Source organism: Chenopodium album, chromosome 25 (assembly GCF_948465745.1).
Source record: "Chenopodium album chromosome 25, dcCheAlbu1.1, whole genome shotgun sequence".
In the NCBI taxonomy this organism is placed as follows: Eukaryota; Viridiplantae; Streptophyta; class Magnoliopsida; order Caryophyllales; family Amaranthaceae; genus Chenopodium; species Chenopodium album.
In genome coordinates, this window is record NC_137858.1 from 2,898,985 (window position 1) to 2,922,165 (window position 23,181).

General features: G+C 35.0%; 1 long non-coding RNA gene and 4 pseudogenes across 1 annotated transcript; 4 read left to right on the forward strand and 1 right to left on the reverse strand.

The window, feature by feature from the left end:
* On the forward strand, window positions 1-1,565 carry LOC145614767 (hydroquinone glucosyltransferase pseudogene; annotated as a pseudogene).
* Window positions 1,566-4,735: 3,170 nt separating this feature from the next.
* LOC145613115 (uncharacterized) lies at window positions 4,736-13,304 on the reverse strand. The gene is made up of 4 exons (XR_014106868.1): window positions 13,078-13,304; window positions 12,633-12,770; window positions 11,655-11,717; window positions 4,736-5,077 (listed from the first exon to the last, which is right to left on the reverse strand). It is a non-coding gene; the product is annotated as an uncharacterized LOC145613115 (long non-coding RNA).
* On the forward strand, window positions 6,881-8,884 carry LOC145613114 (hydroquinone glucosyltransferase pseudogene; annotated as a pseudogene).
* LOC145615666 (hydroquinone glucosyltransferase pseudogene) lies at window positions 9,237-10,846 on the forward strand (annotated as a pseudogene).
* Window positions 13,305-15,378: 2,074 nt separating the features above from the next.
* LOC145615402 (hydroquinone glucosyltransferase pseudogene) lies at window positions 15,379-17,277 on the forward strand (annotated as a pseudogene).
* Window positions 17,278-23,181: the final 5,904 nt, after the last annotated feature.

The following is a 23,181-nucleotide window of genomic DNA, read 5'->3' on the forward strand; positions in this document are numbered from 1 at the left end:
CATAGCACACAATCCAAACCAACTCACAAGAAGCAAAAATGCAAACAACAAACCCAAAACGTCCCCATGTAGTAGTAATCCCAAGTCCAGGGATCGGCCATCTTATCCCTTTCGTCGAATTCGCCAAGCTACTCCACCACCACCACCACTTCTCCATCTCTCTTCTCCTCCCCTCCTCGTCCCCGCCCACCACCGCTCAAACCACCGTCCTCTCGACCTTACCTTCTGCTATCTCCCCTACATACCTCCCACGTGTCGATTCCTCTCTACTACCTTCCAATGTAGCCCATGAAGTTAACATCCATCTGACTCATTTCCATTCCCTTTCCCACGTTCGCTCTGCCCTCTCTTCGCTCTCCAATGTTGTTGCTCTCATTACCGATCTTTTTGGTACAGACTATTTCGATGTTGCACGAGAGTTTAACATCCCACCTTACATGTACTTCACTAGTAATGCCTTCTGCTTACTGTCGTTTTTCCACTTGCCTAAGTTGCATGAAACGGTGTCGTGTGAGTATAGGGATATGGTCGAACCCTTGGTTTTACCCGGGTGTGTGCCTCTCTATGGTAAGGACTTTGTTGATCCTGCTCAGGATCGTCAAGATGAGGCATATCGAGTGTTTCTTTATCAGATCAAGAGGTATGTTCTAGCCGAGGGAATTTTTGTCAACACCTTCTTAGACCTCGAACCGGGTGCTATTGATGCCTTGAAAAACGAGGATCCGAATAGGCCTGAAATTTACCCGATCGGACCAATCATTCAGTCTGGTTTGGGTCGTGAGGCCGACTTGGGACTAGAGTGTTTAAGTTGGTTGGACCAACAACCACCAGGTTCGGTTTTGTTTGTTTGTTTTGGGAGTGGAGGGACTTTATCTAATGAGCAGATTAATGAGTTAGCTATTGGGTTAGAAAAAAGTGGGCAAAGGTTTTTGTGGGTGGTTAGGGCTCCTAGTAACTCTAGTCACGAGTCATTTTTTACCCAAGGTGGTAACAAAGATGGTTCATTTGGTTTCCTCCCAGAGGGATACTTAGATAGGATCAAGAATCGTGGATTTTTGGTCCCATCTTGGGCCCCGCAACTAAAGGTTTTGAGCCACAAGTCTACGGGTGGGTTTTTGAGTCATTGTGGGTGGAACTCGACTTTGGAGAGTATTGTCCATGGGGTGCCTATGATTGCTTGGCCACTCTATGCAGAGCAAAGGATGAACGCCGTATCGCTTAATGAAGGGATCAAGGTGGCATTACGGCCTAAGCCAAAAGAAAGTGGAGTTGTCGAAGCAGACGAGATAGCTAGAGTTGTCAAGGAGTTGTTGGAAGGTGGAGAAGGGAAGAAAGCAAGAGAAAGGATGAAGGAATTGAGTGAATTAGCAAGAAAGACAAGAAGTGAAGATGGGAACTCAACAAGAAATCTTAGCCAAGTAGCTCAGAAATGGAGTCAAAAATAGTTTAGTCTAAAAATGATTGGAGAACATTTTACGCATGCATCTGTTGTTTATTGTTTGCTAACGAGTACCTTTTGTACTATATTTGATAACGAATAAAGCTGTCTTTGTGCCCTCTAATAATTAACCAGTTTAAACAGTGAAAAATGTTCATATAATGTACAGTTGTACACTACTAGAAAAATGATCTTTAGTATCAAAACTTAAGCGATAAGGGTCATTAGTAACGGAAATAATTTCCGACACACAACTAATACTAGTACGTCCGTGGCTAATAGGTTGGTATCAGATATCCATTCCGATACTATATGCCTATAGTATCGAAAAAATCAATAGTATCAGATAAATAGTAACAGAAATTCTGATGCACTTATCATGTCATGTGGTATCAAAATTCTTCTGTTACTATAAACATACTATTGTATCGGAAATATTTGATACAAAAGAGTTAGATCTTTAGTATCAAATTGGTTTCCGATACTAAACTATCCCTATAGTGTCTGAAATTATTGTTACCATAAACATTCCTAGGTTTGAGAAATCCCTTTAGTATTGATATTTTCCGATACTAAAAATATACTTTAAAACAACAAAAGTACTCTGGTATTGGAATGTTCACATACAAGATATACAATTGAAGCTTAATGTTCTCTTAACAAAAGTCTATAAGACTATAATAGCTAATTGATTTCCAAAGAAACTATACACTTGCATAGTTGCATTAACAATCTTCAAACTTGGACATTTTAGATCATCAAAAAGTTTAAGCTGTTACAAGGAAAGAAAGAAAAGTCATCACATATATCAGCCTTCAACAACATAATTACCATCTATCTTAAGCATCATACAACATTATACAGATAATACAATTTTTTAAAACTCATATATCCCACAAATGCAGGTGGAATTTATTTGCATTTATTTGTTGGAAAGATTAAAAATTTAAAAAAAAAACGATGTCAGAATCAATTTTGGAGGGAATTTTTTAATAAAAAAAGTGTATAAAGATGATGTTAGTGGTTTTAACTTAACTAATAGCGATATAGATTTTTTATATTAAATCCCTTGCAGCAATTGTAGACAGTATGCACAACATCGCATGTTACCTCTTTTTTTATGCTCAAACACATCTAGTTTCATGAAATTGAATTGCTTGTAATTAATCATTCATCCTCCGATTTGAAAGTTGTGGGTTTTTTTTTTCTTTTCTTTTCAGAATCTTGAATTTCCCAAATTGTCTAGTGTGTTTTTGTGTTGTTTGACTTTCTAATTACTTCGTACATACATTTCAACAGAAAGGCCCATACGTTGTAGTGTTGTACAAACAATATCAATAATCAACCTCATATTCTCATCATCACACTCAGCAATACAGAAATAAATGGTACACGATTTTTTTTGAAATGGTACATAAAATTAATACAAATTACTACATTCGTTTCATATTATTTGCAACGATTAGATATTTTTCTTCTCTATTTTATGTCAAATCGTTATAAATAATATGAATCGGAGGTAATAGCTGAAACAGCAGATGCTCTAGCAAGCTGTTGCGAAAAAAAAAAATCGAATAGTAACACTCACACATAACGTACCAAGAAGTCAATACATCACCTTCATCCATGACCCATCCATCCAATCGGCAATCGATACATTAATTCCTTAGAAACACTCCTCACTTATCACAGAGCGGCCACCAAAATGCACTACCACCACAACAAGTACCAATAATTGCTGCATTACAATATAGTCCGTCGCAACACGGATCTAAATCTTTGCCGCATGGATAACCTCTCAAGGTGCACCACTGCCCAGTCTGCCCTGATGCAAAATCTGCAAAAATCAAAAGAATCTAAAACATTATACGAAGTATTACTTAATCAACACTGTAATCATCATTAGAAATAATTTTAAAGTTCCATTAATAAATCAAGTGATGAAGTATCATTACTAGATGCCATGATAACGAGCAGTATCACAAATATTAGTGGCTTCAGATTTTTTAGACACACCATTCTGATAATCAACCACTTTCTTATTTAGCTTAATTATGCTTAGAAGATAGGATAATTAAGCAATTTGTATGGTTGGTTTTTCATTCACTTCTCTATTTAATATGGTTATACAATTGTCGTACTACGTATATAAAATTATTTAGTGTTACAATATTTTATGGTCAACTCGACAACTCCTGATTTTTTTTATGAAGTTTGCATTAATAAATTAGGGCGTATTATAGAGCCCACGTTAAATTAGTACTCCGTAGTAATTTTTAAAGAAATTGGGAGCAAGGTCTTTCTATATTTTTGCTTTAAGAAATAAGAATAAAGTAAATAAATACCCTGCAATATTATCTCAGGTTTCTTAAATCAACAGGATTTTAACCCCATGCATCAGATGCATGGTGTATTGGTGTTGCCAAATTATGATATGTTTTTGTAAAACTTTAGCCTTTTGTCAAATACTCAAATAGATAGAATTCATACATCATTTGTATCCATTTATTTGCTTCATGAGCAAATTAAATGACAAGATAATTAAGAAGGGTAACAGAGTAGAGAGAAGAGGCAAACGAGTTATTAGTGTGGAACTCTAGGCCTGTGCTCTTCATCTTATTTTCAGTTCAGTTCAGTTCAGCACCAATCAGTTCAGTTTAGTTCTTAATTTCCTCCTCTCATAAAATATTTAGTCAATTCAACTCCAATCAGTTCAGTCAGTAAATCAAAATAGACCCTCAACTAAAAAAAATCGATTTTATTTTTCAACCACTTTCAACTAACTTTTAAATACCCTCGTAACCATAGATATAGATATGAAAGTGTTACACATTGTTTGGTGTTGTTTTTCAATCACTTTCAACTCTTTATTAATAACAGTTACTCCTTCTATCCCTTTTTTTTTTTTACTCTATTTGACTTTGCATGGTATTCAAAACGTGTCTTAAAATGCTTATATCTTAAATTTAATGTACGTAAAAACTATAAAAATGTGATATTAATAAAATATACAATGAGACGAATCTAACAAGATCCATCACGACTATATTATCCCGGCGGATCATCGTACATAAGACTTTAGGCACACCTGGGGGAAGGACTCTTTTATAGATTAGTGGTAAATTAAGGTCAAAGTTTCAAATTTTGACTCAAAAAATAACAATAGGACAAAAATAAGGGTACAAAATAACAACTTTAGTAGGATCATTACTATTGATATGATATGAATAAACACCAAACAAAAATTCAGACTCAAATAATAAGTTTTGAAGAAATTGCAACCTAAAAGAAAAAGTATTGAAGAAAGGCCCATTTATTAGTACTCCATAGTCTCTACAAACATTTATCAGCATCATCATCATCTCATCAAACTCATGTCTCACAGCATTCATACAAATAAGACAGAAATAAAACAAACAAGTTGAAGCACGAGATACACGGATTAACGCATACAGAGTACATGATACATCTCCTCTTAACCATTTATCGGCTATTTTGAGCAGTCATCTGGGAACAACCACACCGGTGAACAACAATGACCGTTAGCTCCGCCGCTACAATACAATCCGTTGCAACATGGACTTATATTACTACCACATCGATAACCTTTCATGGTGCACCCCTGCCCTATTGCCAAATCTGCAAATTAAAGTCACAATTTACGACACATTAAGTAATTAATACGAGTAATAAATTTAGTTAGCGATTTAATAACAAGTAACTAAATAAGGAAGAGATTAAGTATCATTACTAGATGCCATGAATATAAGTAGTAACCCAAATATTAATAGCTTCATATATTTGAGGGACGCCATTCTAATAATGGATCGACCTGTGTTGGAATTGAGAAATTTGTTTGAGCAATTAGCTTATCATATACTTCTACTCTATTTATAATATCTTTTCTAATGAAAGGTCAGCTTACGTTTATACCAATTGTACAAGACACAATTAAAGAAAGCTGCTAATAAACTTGGCTCATTTTATTAAATTGTGAGTGTCATATATACACGCAAGATGAAGCTAGATTGACGTATTAATCCTCATCTTATTAGCGACGACTTCTCATTTGATAAGAGGTAGTATAAGAAGAAACATATTGAATGATCAATTAAATAAGTCATCTCCACTTGATACTGTGATATGACTTCATTTTTATCCTGGAGATTTTATTATTTAAGTAAATGGTAGATAATATAATTATTGTGAACCAAATGAAATTGTTGGCATAATGACATTTGTTGTGGGCAGTAGAAAGACGACTTTTCTATTATTATAGGATAAAGGTTTTGATTGAGTAGGAAGGCTTTTCTATTATTGTAAAGTAAACTAAAGTCTTTATAATGGAAATTATGAAGTAATACTCCCTGACCCACTTTCTATTGAATCTTCAGCTTTTCTAACAACAGTCCAGCTTAAGGCCCTGTTCTCTTACGTTAAAATTTAATTCAGTTCAGTTCAGTTCAGCTCAACTCCTAATTTTTTTCTCTTATAAAATATTCAGTTCAGTTCACTTCAGCTCAGCTCAACTCAATTCAGCTGAGTTCAATCAATGAGAACAGGCCCTAAATGTTACATCCTTTCTTCTACGGTGATTAGTCTAAAGAAGGAACTTCCTTGCTAAGTGCTTATTTTCAATGCTTTAAGTTATAGTCCATATTAGGTAGTTGATTGACTGATTCATAGATAATGAGCTTTCTTTACTAGAAAGAACTTGCTTGTTACTTCCGATGCGATAGTGCAATGGTAAAAAAAAAAAAAATAATAACATAAAATAAAAGGTTCATGGACTTGTTTTGTAAGCACGGTTTAATCCTACGACATTCATTCAAAAAAGAAAAATGAAAATAAAAAATCCTAGTAGTAAAAAAAATTAATATAAGAGCAAATGCAAATATGCAACCGTTAATAAAAACCAGATGAAGTAAAAACGTGAAAAACGTATATCACTTTAAAATCAATCATGGTATGAAAAAAGTGAAATTGATGATCACATAACTCCTTTATTTTATTTTATTATTGTTATTATTATTATTATTATTAATTGACATCGTACAAGACAATCAAATCTGAGAGCCAATTGGACCCTCGTTATGACAAACCTCATCACTAAAGATCAACTATAAAAATCCCCTCCCACAAACTCAGGGCTTGTTTGGTATCGCTTTCTGTTTTCAGTTTTCTGTTTTTTTGAAAACAAAAAACCAAAAACAGGAAACAAGAAAAAGGTGTTTTCACTTTTCTGTTGTCAGTTTTCAAAATTATTATGATTTAAATAAGTTTGACTAATTTTTGTTTAATTATATGACTTATATCATATGAGTTTGAAAACCAAAAAACCCAAAAACAGAAAACCACAGCAATGCCAAACGAACCCTCAATTACTCAATCAACTATTTAACTGTCTTATACGCATACATAGCACACAATCCAAACCAACTCACAAGAAGCAAAAATGCAAACATCAAACCCAAAACCCCATGTAGTAGTAATCCCAAGTCCAGGGATGGGCCATCTTATCCCTGTCGTCGAATTCGCCAAGCTACTCCACCACCACCACCACTTCTCCATCTCTCTGCTCCTCCCCTCCTCGTCCCCGCCCACCACCGCTCAAACCACCTTCCTCTCAACCTTAACTCCCGCCATCTCCCCAACGCACCTCCCACGTGTCGACTCCTCTCTACTACCTTCCAATGTAGGCCATGAAGTTACCATCCATCTGACTCATTTCCATTCCCTTTCCCACGTTCGCTCTGCCCTCTCTTCGCTCTCCAATGTTGTTGCTCTCGTTACTGATCTTTTTGGTACAGACTATTTCGATGTTGCACGAGAGTTTAACATCCCACCTTACATTTACTTCACTAGTAATGCGTTCTGCTTACTGTCCTTCTTCTACTTCCCTAAGTTAGATGAAACGGTGTCGTGTGAGTATAGGGATATGGCAGAACCCTTGGTTATGCCCGGGTGTGTGCCTCTCTATGGTAAGGACTTTGTTGATCCTGCTCAGGATCGTAAAGGTGAGGCATATCGAGTGTTTCTTTATCAGATCAAGAGGTATGTTTTAGCTGAGGGAATTTTTGTCAACTCGTTCTTAGAGCTTGAACCGGGTGCTATTGATGCCTTGAAAACCGAGGATCCGAACAGGCCTGAAATTTACCCGGTCGGGCCAATCATTCAGTCCGGTTTGGGTGGGGAAGCCGACGAGGGGCTAGAGTGTTTGAGCTGGTTGGACCAGCAACCACCGGGTTCAGTTTTGTTTGTTTCTTTTGGGAGTGGAGGGACTTTATCTACCGAGCAGATTACTGAATTGGCTATTGGCTTAGAAAATAGTGGGCAAAGGTTTTTGTGGGTGGTTAGGGCTCCTAGTAATTCTAGTCACGAGTCATTTTTTACCCAAGGTAGTGACAAAGATGATTCATTTGGTTTCCTCCCAAAGGGATACTTGGATAGGATCAAGAATCGTGGCCTTTTAGTTCCATCTTGGGCCCCGCAACTAAAGGTTTTGAGCCACAAGTCTACGGGTGGGTTTCTGAGTCATTGCGGGTGGAACTCGACTTTGGAAAGTATCGTCTATGGGGTGCCTATGATTGCTTGGCCACTCTATGCAGAGCAAAGGATGAACGCTGTATCGCTTAATGAAGGGATCAAGGTGGGATTACGGCCTCAGGCAAAAGAAAGCGCAGTTGTAAAAGCAGACGAGATAGCTAGAGTTGTCAAGGAGTTGTTGGAAGGAGGAGAAGGGAAGAAAGCAATTGAGCGGATGAAGGAATTGAGTGAATTGGCAAGAAAGACAAGAAGTGAAGATGGTGACTCAACAAGAATTCTTAGCCAAGTAGCTCAGAAATGGAGTCAAAAGTAATTAATTAGTCTAAAATTGATTAGAGAACATTTACATATGCAACTTTTGTTTGTTGTTTGCCAACGAGGGCAAACGAGTTCCTTTGTACTGTATTTGATAACGAATAAAGCTGTCTTTGACTCTTTGTACCCTCTAATAATTTATTTAACCAATTTGTTGTGGACAATGAATATGAGCAAAGTTCCGTTACTTTTTACCCCTTTTTTTTGGTTGTTTTCTCTTTAAAAGGAGTGGAAAATCCTCTATAAATAGTTTTATTCTTAAGGGTAATGAGATTTTACTGTCTGGATGAAACTGAAAAAAGCATTAAATATTGGTGAGTTGTTCTACAATCATACTCTTAATATTTAACATGTGATATGGAGTGATACAGTTGGGAGTAATGAAAATTGATCGCATATAACCAACCACCCACCCACAACCCCACATGGAACTAACGGATGGAGTAGGTAAAGACTCTAACAGAGCATCAGAAAATGCAGACTCGGCACCATCCACTCGAGAACCAAAGGTAAGAAGGGAACATACATTAATCCAGTAGAAATCCCAGAGGAGAAGGAAACCTGAAGCCTAAAGCCTTGGCAAACCTGCAATGAATCCAAGATCGTGATAAAGACAGACATGACGCCGAAAATCCAAGGGGAGGAAGAATGCACCTTCGGAATTCAGGACAATGGTTAAGGACATTACGCAGTCAAGCCACATAGTTCAGCTCTTGAAAATTATCCAAGAGCATATCAGTTAGTTACTACTGCTAGGAAGAAATTAGCTGGAATGATTAAAGCATTTTAAATACATAGTTGGTGATATGGAATATAAAAATACAAAGTAGGTGATATGTAAGTTAAATTAATGGAATAACTAAAGTTTAATGATTGATCAAGTATATAAGAACTCTTCCTCAAGAGAATACTACTTGCAAAAAGATTAAAGATAGAAATGGAAGGACAGCAGCAACTCCCTCAGGCTCAACCCCGAGTAGTCATACTTCCAAGCTTAGGCATAGGCCATATCATCCCACTTGTTGAATTCGCCAAACTCCTCGTCTCCCACTTCAGCTTCTCTGTCACTCTATTGCTTCCTCCCACTGATGCTCAACTCTCCTTCCTTGACTCCCTTCCTAAGCTCATCTCCTACTCCTTCCTCCCTCCCCTAAACCCAGCTCATATACCTCAAGATGCGACCCAAGAATCCACCATCTCCCTCACCCACTTCCACTCTCTCTCCTCCATCCAGTCCGTATTGAGTTCTCTGGTTCAACAGGCCCAGGTTGTTGCACTTGTAACTGATTTATTTGGCACTGATCTCTTTGATGTTGCAAGGGAGCTTAATATTCCCCCCTACTTGTATTTCACTTCATCGGCTATGACTTTATTGTTTGCCTTTCATTTTCCCAAGTTAGACACAATGATAGAATGTGAGTACAGGGATATGCCTGAACCATTGATTTTGCCTGGGTGTGTGCCCCTCCATGGAAGGGACTTTGTGGAGTCGGCTCAGAACCGTAAAGATGATAGCTATAGGGTAATGCTTCATCATATGAAGCAATATATGAGGGCTGAGGGAATATTTGTCAATTCTTTTCTTGATCTGGAGCCGGGTGCTATACAGGCTTTGCAAACTGAAGACCCAAATCGCCCTCCAGTTTACCCAATTGGGCCAATAATTCAATCAAGTTTGGGTCTGGTTGAGGATGGAGCAGAGTGCTTGATGTGGTTGGACCAGCAGCCATCCCGGTCAGTTGTATTTGTGTCGTTTGGAAGTGAGGGAACTTTGTCGTATGAGCAACTTAATGAGCTGGCCACTGGGCTTGAGAGAAGTGGGCATAAGTTCTTATGGGTTGTTAGAAGCCCCAACAAGGAGTGCTCTTTTGGGTCAACAATCAGCGCTAGGAAACAAGAAAATCAAAATGAGTTCCTACCCAAAGGATTTGTTGAAAGAACTAAGGATCTCGGCCTATTGGTCCCATCTTGGGCCCCACAAATTGAGATACTGAGCCATAAAGCAATAGGAGGATTTCTCACTCATTGTGGATGGAACTCGATTCTTGAAAGCATAGTTCATGGAGTACCCTTGATAGCATGGCCACTCTATGCTGAGCAAAAGATGAATGCAGTTATGTTAACTGAAGGGCTTAAGGTGGCTCTAAAGCCCAATACAAATAAACATGGTCTTGTTGAGGCTGAAGAAATTGTTAAAGTTGTTAAGGATTTAATGGAAAGTGAAAAAGGAAAGACTGCTTGGACCAGAATGAAGAAATTAAGTGACTCAGCTAAGAAGGCTATGAGTGAAAATGGGGATTCCATGAAGTTGCTAAGTGATACCACTCTCACTTGGCATGTAAAGAATAGGAAAAGTTCATCATCAAAGGGTAACGAAGTCTAAATACCAAAATAGAGGTGATAATGAGATGACGTAATAGTGGTACCCTCATTTTACATAACTCCCTACCTCTTCCTCCCTTAGCCACTACCACAGCACACTGCCCTCTCATTTCTTTATTCATCTCCAACCCTAATCCAAACATGCCCTTGTATTACCGCTTAAGAGAGATACAATGAATAATATGTCAGGCAATGTCACAACATGTCTTAGTTGTTCGAAGTTTGAATTAAATTTATCAATATTCACAAATTTCATAGTACTAGACAGCTTATTCTAACCCTTATTTTAAGCTAAACAAGGATTTCACCAAAGGAGTCCTCATAATCAGTGCATCATCAACACTTTCTATACATCATTCAAAGTATAAGCATCTTAAGAAATTCAATGACAAGTTTGTTTGGACATCTTAAATAGTGTGTGATTAGTATTTCTATACCGAGTGTATGAAGTCCTCAAAACCTCCCATTTTCCAGGGCCTCTTATTTCATGTTACTTAGTCCATTACTTGGAGAAGAAAAGGTTTCAATTGAAAATTCATATATCGACACAAGATATGAAAGAAACTAAGCTTGGCTAAGTATCTACAATAGAATAAAGCACCCCAAACCTTCATGCCTATAAACATGCAGACACCTTACAATCACAAAGTGAAAAAAAAAAAAAATTACTCCGTATACATTAGTGATGTACCCATTAATCCACCAGACAGTGCCAGCTAAATATCAATCCCACCAGAAGAACAGGAGATACATGAAAAGGCATCTGTAAACTAAGGCAAAATGATTCAACAAAGCATTTTTAATCTATTATTTTGAAGGGATGATATGTCAAACGATTTCAATAATCACAAAGCAAAGCTTATTCAATTATAAAACCACTTCTCAGACGAGATGTAATCCATCAGTCCCAACTCACAAGATAAACTGAAAAACATGAGGAAAAAACTCAGAATATTCTGAGCACAAAACTTACAAAACAGATCTACTGTGATGAAGACTCGTTCTGTTTCTTTGGCACTGGCTTCATGAGAGGATCCTAAATTAAAAAAACCACGGATAAGCAAAATATTAACATGAAATGGACTGTCATCATAAACAGTTTACGATATAAGGATGCTTCAAACATTCCAAGAATTTCATCACTGTATTTAATAAGCATTGAAGAAGACTAGCAAGCCACTCTCCCCTGATTCCACAAAGAGAACCTTAATCTCTACTTCTCAAAATATCTAAACAAATCAAGTCACCATATGTTCTAGAGTAATGTCTCATACAAAATAAGAATATTCGAAAGGAATCTGTACCCTAGCGGTTTCTAAGAAAATCAAAAGAATGCTCTACATGTGGAGCAACAAACACTTAAACCCAGTTCTTTTGAGACACAAGAGAATAAGGTTTCTTACATTTGGATAAATATCCAAACAATCATCTGATTTAAAGTTAAGAAGATGTCAAACCAATATTAGAAACCAATCATCCGAAGGACTATTCCAAAGGCTAAAACAATGCTCCCATTGAAAAATGTATAACTTAACTACCCTAGAAACATCATAACCTACACAATTGGATCCCACCAAATCAAAACCTCTATTTGCCTCCGTTAAATGATGGTTTAAGCTTACAAGATTCGCAAAAACGAAAATAAGGCAATAAAATAGACAACAAGCTGAAGTGAATTCGAAACTCTTAATTGATGACAATAACGCCGAGGCCAATGCCTACATTTAAGTGAACAGAATCATAGGAAAAAATAATGTGATACCATCAAAAACCCTCAACTTAAGTACTGATCTTAAATTCGCCGAATTATTCACTCTACCCTACCCAACATTGTCAATTTATTATAATTATAATGATTTCTAGCTTAATCATCCAACCAAGAATGATATGACATCCATCAGAATCAAAATCGAAATCGAAAGCGAAAGGATTAGGTAGAAGAATGGCGAACCTCACGAACAAAGAGGAGATTGCCGAGGACAACAGCGCCAACAATGCCACTGGTGATCACCGCAGTGCTGGTCAACAGACTCCACTTTCTGTATATCATCTTGTTTCCGACAATTCTCTTTCTTCTTTCTCCTCTTATCTTCATCAAAAAAAAAAAAAAAGAAAAAACAATAATTATGTGATCACCAGATTATGGAAATACTTACAAATTTCCAGAAAAGATTCAAATAAATATTTATTTAACTCTGAACATCCAGCTTAAATCTAGTTTTGGTCAATTAATTGATTAATTAGGTAACAAAAGCTAAATTGCCAGAAATTGAAATCAAGTAAATCAAAACCTAAATTACACTAATATAATAATCCATACAAAGGGACATAGATGAATCGAGAATTAATTAATTAGAATTCAGGAAAACGGAAGAAAGAAATTGAAGAGCAATTACCAGAATATGAAGAAGATGAACAGAAAAATTGGGGAAAGTGGAACCCTAAAATTTCAATTTCAATCGAAATTCAAGCAAACGCAAAATTGAAGAAGATTTGATGATGGAAGAGGGAGTGATATTGGGAACGAATCCCATTGACGACAACTCCAATTATTCAAATTTACATTATGGGCTTTGGTTTAGACATTACCCAGGCCTTCGTTAAGCCCAATTTTAGAAATGTACTCTGCAAAAAATCAAAATGTTTTACTCTAATGATTTATGAATTAGAAAAAAAAATACAATTATATAAATGTTAGTATGAATTCCCAATAAGTATATTTTAAATGTCAATGTTTTTTTACAAATAATTCATAATCTCTCCGTTTTAAAATACTTTCTCCATTTCTCCATGCGCAGAGTTTTAGGATAAATTGGAGAAAGTATTAAAATATGGAAATAGTAGAGTTGGTGGAAGGTAAATTAGAGGAGAGAGAATCTAAAAGTAGTAAAATTGGGTCCACTAGTTGAGGAAAAATGAATTAAATATTATAAAAGCTTTCCAAATAAGAAAATAGAGCAATTATTTAAAAACGACCGTAAAAAGAAAAGTAGAGCAAGTATGTAAAAACGGAGGGAGCACTTAAATGAAGGTGTCAACTAAACCGAAATGGAGGAAGTATGCGTAAAGTTAACTTTGAGATGTTTTGGCTGATTTTTTTTCCCCTATAAATCCAAAACCTAGACACTTTTAACAAAAATGAATAAACACTTTAGCTAGTGTTTCATATGCAGGTGATGAAAATTGATCTCAACATCCACTAAAATGAGGTGGAAAATTCTAACCACCGAGTTATTACTCATTCCCTTGATCTTAAGTTTGTAATACCCTATATTTCATATATTTTTATAATAACAAACCAAACAATTGAAAATTAGACCCTTTGTATTTTATAGTTTTAAAATGATTTCCAATAAGTTTTACATTTCTCTTATATAGAATGACATTGTTTTTTAATTTTAACCCATAGTCTTAGGTATTACCGTATTACTGTACTAGTAAGAACTTAATTCTTATTACTACGTATTTACTTTCAGCATATTCCAAATGGACTCTTCTATAAATAAACATTTAAAGCTATTTCATGTTTTCATGCTTAGATTTATTTTAAATGCCGTATAAATTTTCTTAACAAAAGTCAAGGCTATAGATGTGACATTTCTGCAAATATTTCATTTTCTATGGCTTTCCCTCTTCATGTATTTGTCTCGAGGACCATTTCTTCTCTCACTAACGTATAAGACATGGTTCCCCACTAAAAATTAATGATTTTAGAGAAGCAAGACAAAATAATTTCAAGTGTAGGGCTCATCAAGATTTTAAAGAGATCTTGTATTTTTCGTCAAAAAAGAAATAGAGAGCGGTTCTTTTTTTTTTTTTTTTTTTTTTGGGGGAAAGAAAAAAACAAGTGGTTCTACAGGCTATATATAATAGGGTTATTAATAAATAAAGATTAAGAAATAAATCTTCATTTTTTTATTAGTTATAATTTAACACTTTTCATTTTATGTTCGTTAAATTAAAGAAAAATTTTAAATAATTTCGTGTTTTACAAAAGTATAAATTGAAATGAATTTAACAAAACTTTATATAACTATATTCTTTTTTTTATTTTTTTATTTATTTATTTTTTGTTTTGAAAGATGTATTTTTGTTAATTTAAGTATAAAATCATTAAAGAGAATAAAATTAAATTAGAACGTGTGACTAGTGTATAAGTCACGCCATTATCACAAAATTACCCATGCGTGACTTTGTCATAAATCTTCTTCTTAAATCATCTTAGAAATATTTGTATAAGTCACAGGCAGCAAAAGCAATAGGTTTGACCAATCATACAAGTAAAATAATACTTGTATCAAAGATTAGATCATTTGAAGTTATGAAAGTAATAAAATAGACCAAAGTCATTTATCCTCTTTGTTTACTCCTATGATCCTTGATATGGTTTAAGAAAACTGATCAATCAGTAATAATTTATTTTCATTGACTTAGCTTAATTATTAAATTAACACACAAAATAAATTTACAAGTTGTCATAAGAAGACAACAACGTGTAATCATGTATTATGACTACATACTGTATATGATATATCGTTGCATTAATGAGAATTCATCACTCTTCATTATCACCATAAAATCTAACATTAAACCCATTATTATTATTTCATTATTTGTTACGATAATTAGCAATTATTTATCTTTGCCAATTAATAAGATATTACTAAGATATTATATTATCTTTTCCTAATATTATTCCATCAAAAAAAAATTAACTAAAAACAATAATGGAGAAAAATCAGCAACAAACAAATGTTGCAATAATCCCAAGTCCTGGTATAGGACATCTCATTTCATTCGTTGAGTTAGCAAAACTCTTAATCTCACGTTTCAACTTCACCATTACACTTCTACTACCTTCTAGGGTCAATGATCAACCTAATGAAGCTCAAATTTCCTTGCTTTCTTCCCTCCCAAATGCCATTTCCCACGTCTACCTTCCTCCTATTGACCTCTCCCACGTACCAACCGATGACCTCGATGTCGTTATCTCCCTCGTTCTCGTCCACTCGGTCCCATCCATTCGGGATTGTTTATCCACCCTCCCTGGTCTTGTCGCGGTTGTTACTGATCTTTTTGGTACCCCGGTGTATGACGTTGTTAGGGAGCTAGGTGTTCCGCCTTACTTGTATTTTACTACTAATGCTATGTATTTGTTATTTCTTTTTCACTTGCCTAAGTTGCATGAAACGGTGTCGTGTGAGTTTCGTGATATGGTTGACCCGGTTGTTTTACCCGGGTGCGTGCCGATCCATGGTAGGGATTTTGAGGATGGGCTTCAAGACCGTGAGAGTGAGGCTTATTCTTGGGTTTTTTACCATCTAAAGAGGTATGGTTTGGCGGAGGGGATTTTGATTAACACTTTTTTGGATCTTGAGCATGGAGCTATTCAGGCTTTGCAAACCGAGGATCCGAATAGACCCCCGGTTTATCCGATTGGACCGATAGTGAGATCGGGTTCGGATATGGGTAATAATATGGATGGATTTGAGTGTTTAAAATGGTTGGACAAACAACCATCTAGGTCAGTTTTGTTTGTGTCATTTGGGAGTGGAGGGACTTTGTCATGTGACCAACTTAGTGAATTAGCAATTGGGCTGGAGAAAAGTGGGGTGCGGTTTTTGTGGGTTGTTAAAGGCCCAAATGAAGAATCGTCTTTTGGGTCATACTATAATACGGGCCATGATCAAGATGAACCTTATGGATTCTTGCCTAAAGGATTTGTCGATCGGACCAAGGACCGTGGGCTTTTAATCTCGTCATGGGCCCCACAAATCGAGGTGCTAGGTCACAAGTCAGCTGGCGGGTTTCTGACTCATTGTGGGTGGAACTCGATTATGGAGAGTGTAATTCATAGTGTGCCTTTGATTGCATGGCCCCTCTATGCAGAGCAAAACATGAATGCAACTATACTCGAGAAAGGACTAGAGGTGGCACTAAGGCCCAAGATCAACAAGCATGATATAGTTGAGGCGGATCATGTTGCTGAAGTTGTCAAAGAGTTGATGTTGGGTGCAAATGGTAAGAGGATTTGTAATCAAATGGAAAAATTGAGTGAATGTGCTAAAAGAGCTATTAGTGAAACCGGAGATTCCACAAAATCATTGAATGACGTTACTTCAGAATGGATGTTGGCAAAGGCAAAGGAATGTACCGATTGTATGACTTGATGTTGAATCATGTTATGTTTGAAAAATGTAAGGTACTAATTTATGATGTGAATTTTCGCCCCAAAAAAAAAAAAAAAAAAAAAAAAAGGTATTATTACTTTTGTTGGAGAGTTGAGCTCAAATGCTATACAAATTTTGTAATATTATTACTATCTAAGTGTATTCGACATATCTACCCGTGAGGCAAATCAAGCAACAAACTGGATTGCTAACGTCAGTTTGTTATTGAGTTAGCGATAATATGTTTATCATACCCTGTAATAACTCTTCTTTATTACCCATTTATTCTTCAAATGCACTAGGAATTCCCCTTGCGAGTAGGGTTTCCTAATGTTTTCGGTTTTCCTACCTTTAAAAAAATTTAGGTGTATACTTCTTGTAAAATAAAAAAGGTGAATACTTGAATAGAAAATTCTTATAACAAAGTTAAATGTCCCACATTGGACTGCGTATATGTATATTCTTCCCATCTATCTTAAATAATTTGTCTTATTTTCGATTTTTAGATGTCTGAAATTACTTGCCTTAATCACTATTTCACAAGTTTTTTGTATTTTACTTTATTTTTCTTTACAAAAAATTTGGACTTGGGAGAATAAATAAATTAATTGGTGGTAAGAAGTAATTTATTTATTTTATACTTGATGGTAAAGAGGGAAGTTAGCAGGAGGAAAGGAGGTTGATATGAGAAAAACAACACATGGAATATATGCAGGTAGTATGGATCATCATCCATCATACACACACGGTCAAGTACACACAAAAGGCTCCCCCATACTTCTAGAATCCCGCACATCAATGTTTATATTGCGTCATTCATGGATCATCGTCACGTCACTTACTCACTTTTGTCTATTGTTGTCAACATTATGCCAATAAGATAAAACCAAAAGTCCAAAACTTCATACGGACCATCAAATAATTGTTCCCTTTTCACCAAAAAAAAAAAAATCAAATAACTGTTCCCTTAATATTTTATCTACTACGTATTTTAATACGGTGCATATACAACACTTAGCAAATTAACACATGCTTATAATAATATTTGCTTTTATTTGTGTTATTTTTACACAAACATATCAAAAAAAAAAAAAACAATAATTTGCGACATCAAAAAATATGATAACAACAAACACTAGTAAACTGATTTTTTTGTAAAAAAAAAAAAAATTGGTAAGGAGGACTCACGATTTTATTGGGTACAATATTTGTGGGGCAAGCACTTGAAAGTAAAGGGGAGGATAAGAGAATCCCTACCCCCAAGTACCCTCACTTGGTAGGACTCGAACGCCAAACTTTTAGAATCCGAGATTCTGAGGTAAGAAACTTACCAAGTGAGCCAACACTTTGTTGGTAGTAAATTAAATTAAATTGAACGTTCCTTATCTAACCAAACTACTCCTTTTGTCTCTATTTGTTTGCTCCATATTTCATTTTTAGATGTCCGTTAAAGATTGTTCCACTTCCTTATAAGGTTTTATGTCTCCACCATCAACCTCACTTGCAAACTGTAAAAGACAATGATACCCCCACCCACTTGCAAACTTTGGTTCAATTCTTAATAAAAACATATTTTGCATATAATGTAAACAAATAAGGGCAAAGAAAGTATATATGAATAATTGAATTGATGGTCATTATTTCGTGTTACTTGCTTTATCTCTCAATCACTTTTTTTTTTTTAGAATATCTCTCAATCACATCTTATTATCCTAGTACAATTTTTAATTGTTAATCCCATTTCATATCAAACATACCTCAACAGAGATAGATTGGTCAAGCGTAGAATAATCCTTATAACCTAATCGGTCTTGTGATGAGAGTTTACAAGTTTGAATTAATCCTACCATAAGCGTGTAAATGTCCTCTTTTCTCGATCAACTTTTTAATCTAAAAGGTTAATCGACTTAATTTTCATGAGGTTTCGATCTAATAAGTCATTGTCACATCCACACTAAAGACTAGTACAGGCCTACCAGGAACATTGATATCGGCCTGGAAATTTAGGTGAAGTTTTCATCTCATAATGTTGAGATGTAGATATTTTGTAAATATCTGTAACAGAATTTGTTGTAAGATTCTGGTATTTATAGCTCATTGTTTTCCTTATTCTGTAACTTTTCTCACTTTTACAGAAATAAAATTCTGATTATTCTCTCTCACTTCTCTCTCTACTTTTCCTCTCTTTCTCTCTCTGGTTCTTCTCTAACAAACTATGGGTTGAGTTTGCACATGGTATCAGAGCTTTTCAGGTTCGATTTCCTGGAAATTTCTTCGAAATTCTTTGATTCTTCTTGTTTCTTGATTGAATTTCTTTGATTCAATCCGTTTTTTCGCTTCGATTTGATTATTTTCCGCATTTTTCTTGAGTTCGATTGAGGTTTTCGTTTTCGATTGAAATGGCGATTGATGAATCGATTCCTAATTCAACTAATCAGACTAATTCTTCTGGACTTAACTTCAATGATCCTTATTACCTTAGCAATGGCGATCATCCAGGCATGCAATTGGCTGTGCATGTGTTAACTGGTGCGAATTTCTTGAACTGGAGTAGGACAGTAAAAATGGCGTTGATTGCCAGAAACAAAATGCAGTTTGTTGATGGAACTCTTCCGATTCCTTCCTCTGATTCATCTGATTATCAGAGGTGGATTCGTAATGACTATATGGTGATGTCGTGGATTCTGAATTCGATTGATAAATCGATTTGCTGAGAGTTTCATGTTCGTTAATTCTTCTTATCAACTTTGGAAGGAGATTTCAGAACGATTTGTTCATACAACTGCTCCGAGGTTGTTTGAGTTGCATCGTTCCTTAACTTCTACTCAACAAGAGAATGCTTCAATTGCAGAGTATTTTGGTAGATTGAAGGCGATTTGGGATCAATTGCAACTTTTGGAAGGTTTTCCAGATTGTACTTGTGGTGCTATGAAGAATTGTAGCTGTGGTATGTTGAAGAAGGTTCTGGAGAATGATCAGCGCAACAAATTGATGCAGTTGTTGGCTGGTTTGAATAAGCAATATGATCCTGTGATTACTAATCTCTTGAGTACAGATTCTCTTCCTACTGTACATAAAGCTTATTACACATTGCAGCAGGTTGAGCAGCAAAATCGATTGAGTGATGCTAAGAATATTCCTGAAATGAGTGCATTTCAGGTTGTGAAGACTTTTCCTAAGCCTTCTTATCATTTCCAGAAAAAGGATATGAAGAAACCTAAGTCTGATTTGTTCTGTGATCACTGTAAGAGGCGTGGTCATCTTATTGATTCTTGTTTTACTTTGCATGGCTATCCTGATTGGTGGAATAAGGATAAGTCTCAAGCATCTGGTGGTTCTGGTTTTAGGTCTAATGTGCCTGTTTCTAAGTTTGGTGCTAGAATGGCTAATAGTGTTGTTCATGATGGTTCTGGTGTTCTTGGTAAAGCTCCAATGGAGTATGGTGATTCAAGCGGTGGTTCTGTTGATCCTGCTCTTGCATCAGCAGTCTATAATGAAGTGATGAGGATGATGCAGCACAAATCTGTTCCTGATGATAATCCTCTTGCTGCTTCTGTGAACTTTGCTGGTATTGGTTCTATCTCTTCTACAAATAGTTTATTACCTAGCATTGATCATAATAGTTGGATAATTGATACGGGAGCAACTGATCATATGGCATATAATCTGTCCTTATTTGATAACTTGACTCAGCTTAAATCACCAATTAAAGTGTCATTGCCAGATGGAACTGTTAATATGGTTAATCATGTAGGGTCTATCTCTTTGAATTATCTAGTGCTTCTAGAAAATGTGTTTTACATCCCTACTTTCAAACACAATCTCCTGTCAGTTGGAAAATTACTTGATGAAAACAAATTAGTTGCTGTGTTTAAGAAAGATGCCTGTTATTTTTAGGACCTTGCAACTGATCAAGTGCAAGCTGTTGGAGAAAGACATTCAGGTCTATATAGATTTTCTTCTGTTTTTCATAATAATTCTCCTGTTTCTTGCTCTTCCTTAGTGAATAATACCATTACAGCTTCTGTAAAACCTAGTTCTAGTGTTATACATGCTAGACTTGGTCATCCTTCTTTTAGTACAATGAAACATTTAACAGTTCCTGGCAATATTAATAACACTTGTGATTTTAGCTGTGAGTCTTGTGTTTTGGGTAAACATCACAAGTTTCCTTATGTGTCAACCATTAGCTTAAGCTTTTGGTTGAGTTGGTCCTATAACATGGTATCAAGAGCCAACGTGACACAAAGGTCACGGGTTCGAATCTCATCCACCCCTCCTTCAAAGTGGAATTAATTCGCACCAGGTATGGGTGGGCCTGTGTTGCATCCACATTTCAAGCCCAAAGGGCCTTTCATGTGAGGGGGAGTGATAGGGTATAAAACATATTCCTGGGCCTCAACCATTAGCTTAAGCTTTTGGTTGAGTTGGTCCTCTAACATTAATTGGATGTGTACAAACTCAAATTGGGTTCGATTATAATTACATCAAAAAGGCTGACGTTATGGTGACGTCACCCTCACGCATAAAATCCCTTTCTATGAACTTGTTCAAAGAGAGTTCCTATCATTTGCCTCTTCAACGACGTCACACAACAATCCAATAAGCTAGTACACCATTTTTGGACAGCAGCCGAATCAATTTTCTAGAGTATATAAGGAGGTTGAAAGAATAAATTAAAGTTATTTAAATTAATAATTGACTAACTATTAAATTATATGATTAAAATAATTAAGCTATCATCTAACGACATAAGTTATTATATTGGAAAAGGATAATCAATCTCAAAAAACAATCTTTTCACATGAACACATCATTATTGAAAATTACATACATTGATGTAAAGCTTTTTTGCTATGTTGTATACTTTGCACTTTATACTTTTCTTATTTCTAAAAAAACAAAAACAAAAAAACATCTTTTAGATTCTTTCAAAAATTCGAGAATATAGACGAGTACGGAGCACAAGACATACAATCTTGATCATGATCATGTTTTTCCAAATGTCAATATAATACGATGGAGTATATTCCTGTTTTAAAAAGTCTTCCCTAGATGTTTATACCCATTTATTAATAAATAATCCTACTATGTTTATTAAGATGTATGAACTACAAACCTATGTCTTTCCAAGTGTACTGTTATATTTTAACCCGATATATCGTTAAGACACGACTTTTGATCATATTATATTTTTTCTTTTACTAAAGATTACTCGGATAAAAATAGAAATTATAATTGTAGCTTGTGAGTAATCAACAATTTGATGACCTTTTGCCTTCATAAATAACCTATACAAAATACAATGTATACAGGAAGAACAAAATGAACAGATTTATGGAATAAATTTTTTTAATAAAGCCGCATATTCTTGAATATACAAGGTCGTATTTGATGTAATGTATATGTGCTCAAGGTACATGGTACATCATTCGAAAAAGGCATACTCTTGGATAAAATTAGGGATACAAATCATTGCATCTGTGCTCAGCTGGTATCTAAATAACACTAAGGATAATTTTTTAGTTGGTTGATTTTCATTTTTCATTGATTGTGAATGATATACAAATACAAGTAATAAAGATAATAGGGAGAAAAAAAAAACCTATTTTTTATTGGGTGGATTTAGTTAAAAGTGTTTTTATAATTTTTCTTTTTTAATTTTTAATAGTAATTTACATGATTGTGGTGAAATTTAATGTAGGTTGAGGAATGAGGTGTAGTCGAAGATCTGTAGTTACTCTTCCATTTCTATAATGATAATATAATTTTTATAAATAATTTGGTTTCATTTTTCTATTGATTGTAAATGATATACAAATGATAATCGTTGATATCTTTCCTTTTTTGAGTGGATCATGTTGAAAGTTTTTTTTTTTTTTTTTGATAATTTAAATACTAATTGTAATTTAAATACCTGTCATTAATCTTACATTTCCTTAATAATAATTTAATAACATATAAACCTAAATAAATTCTTTTTTTTTTTTTTCTTTTTGGGTCAAACTCTTATAGGCCTTATAGCCATCGGTCTCCTTTCCAAAAAAAAAAAAAAAAAAAAAAAAAAAAGCCTCAATCATTCATTATATCTCATCTTGTATTTTAAAAACTCTAATTCAATCACGTTTATATAAATTCCAACAACTATATACGAATCATTAATTCTCTTTGAATCAACAATAATGTCCCAAATATGCAAAATAAAAATCCACCGAAATCCCCCATTAATAAATATGGGATATAAGCAACAATAATAATATAGTGAACATGATATGTTTCTTTTATGTCATATAGTTTTGATTATTATATTTTGACAAGTCCCCATTATCT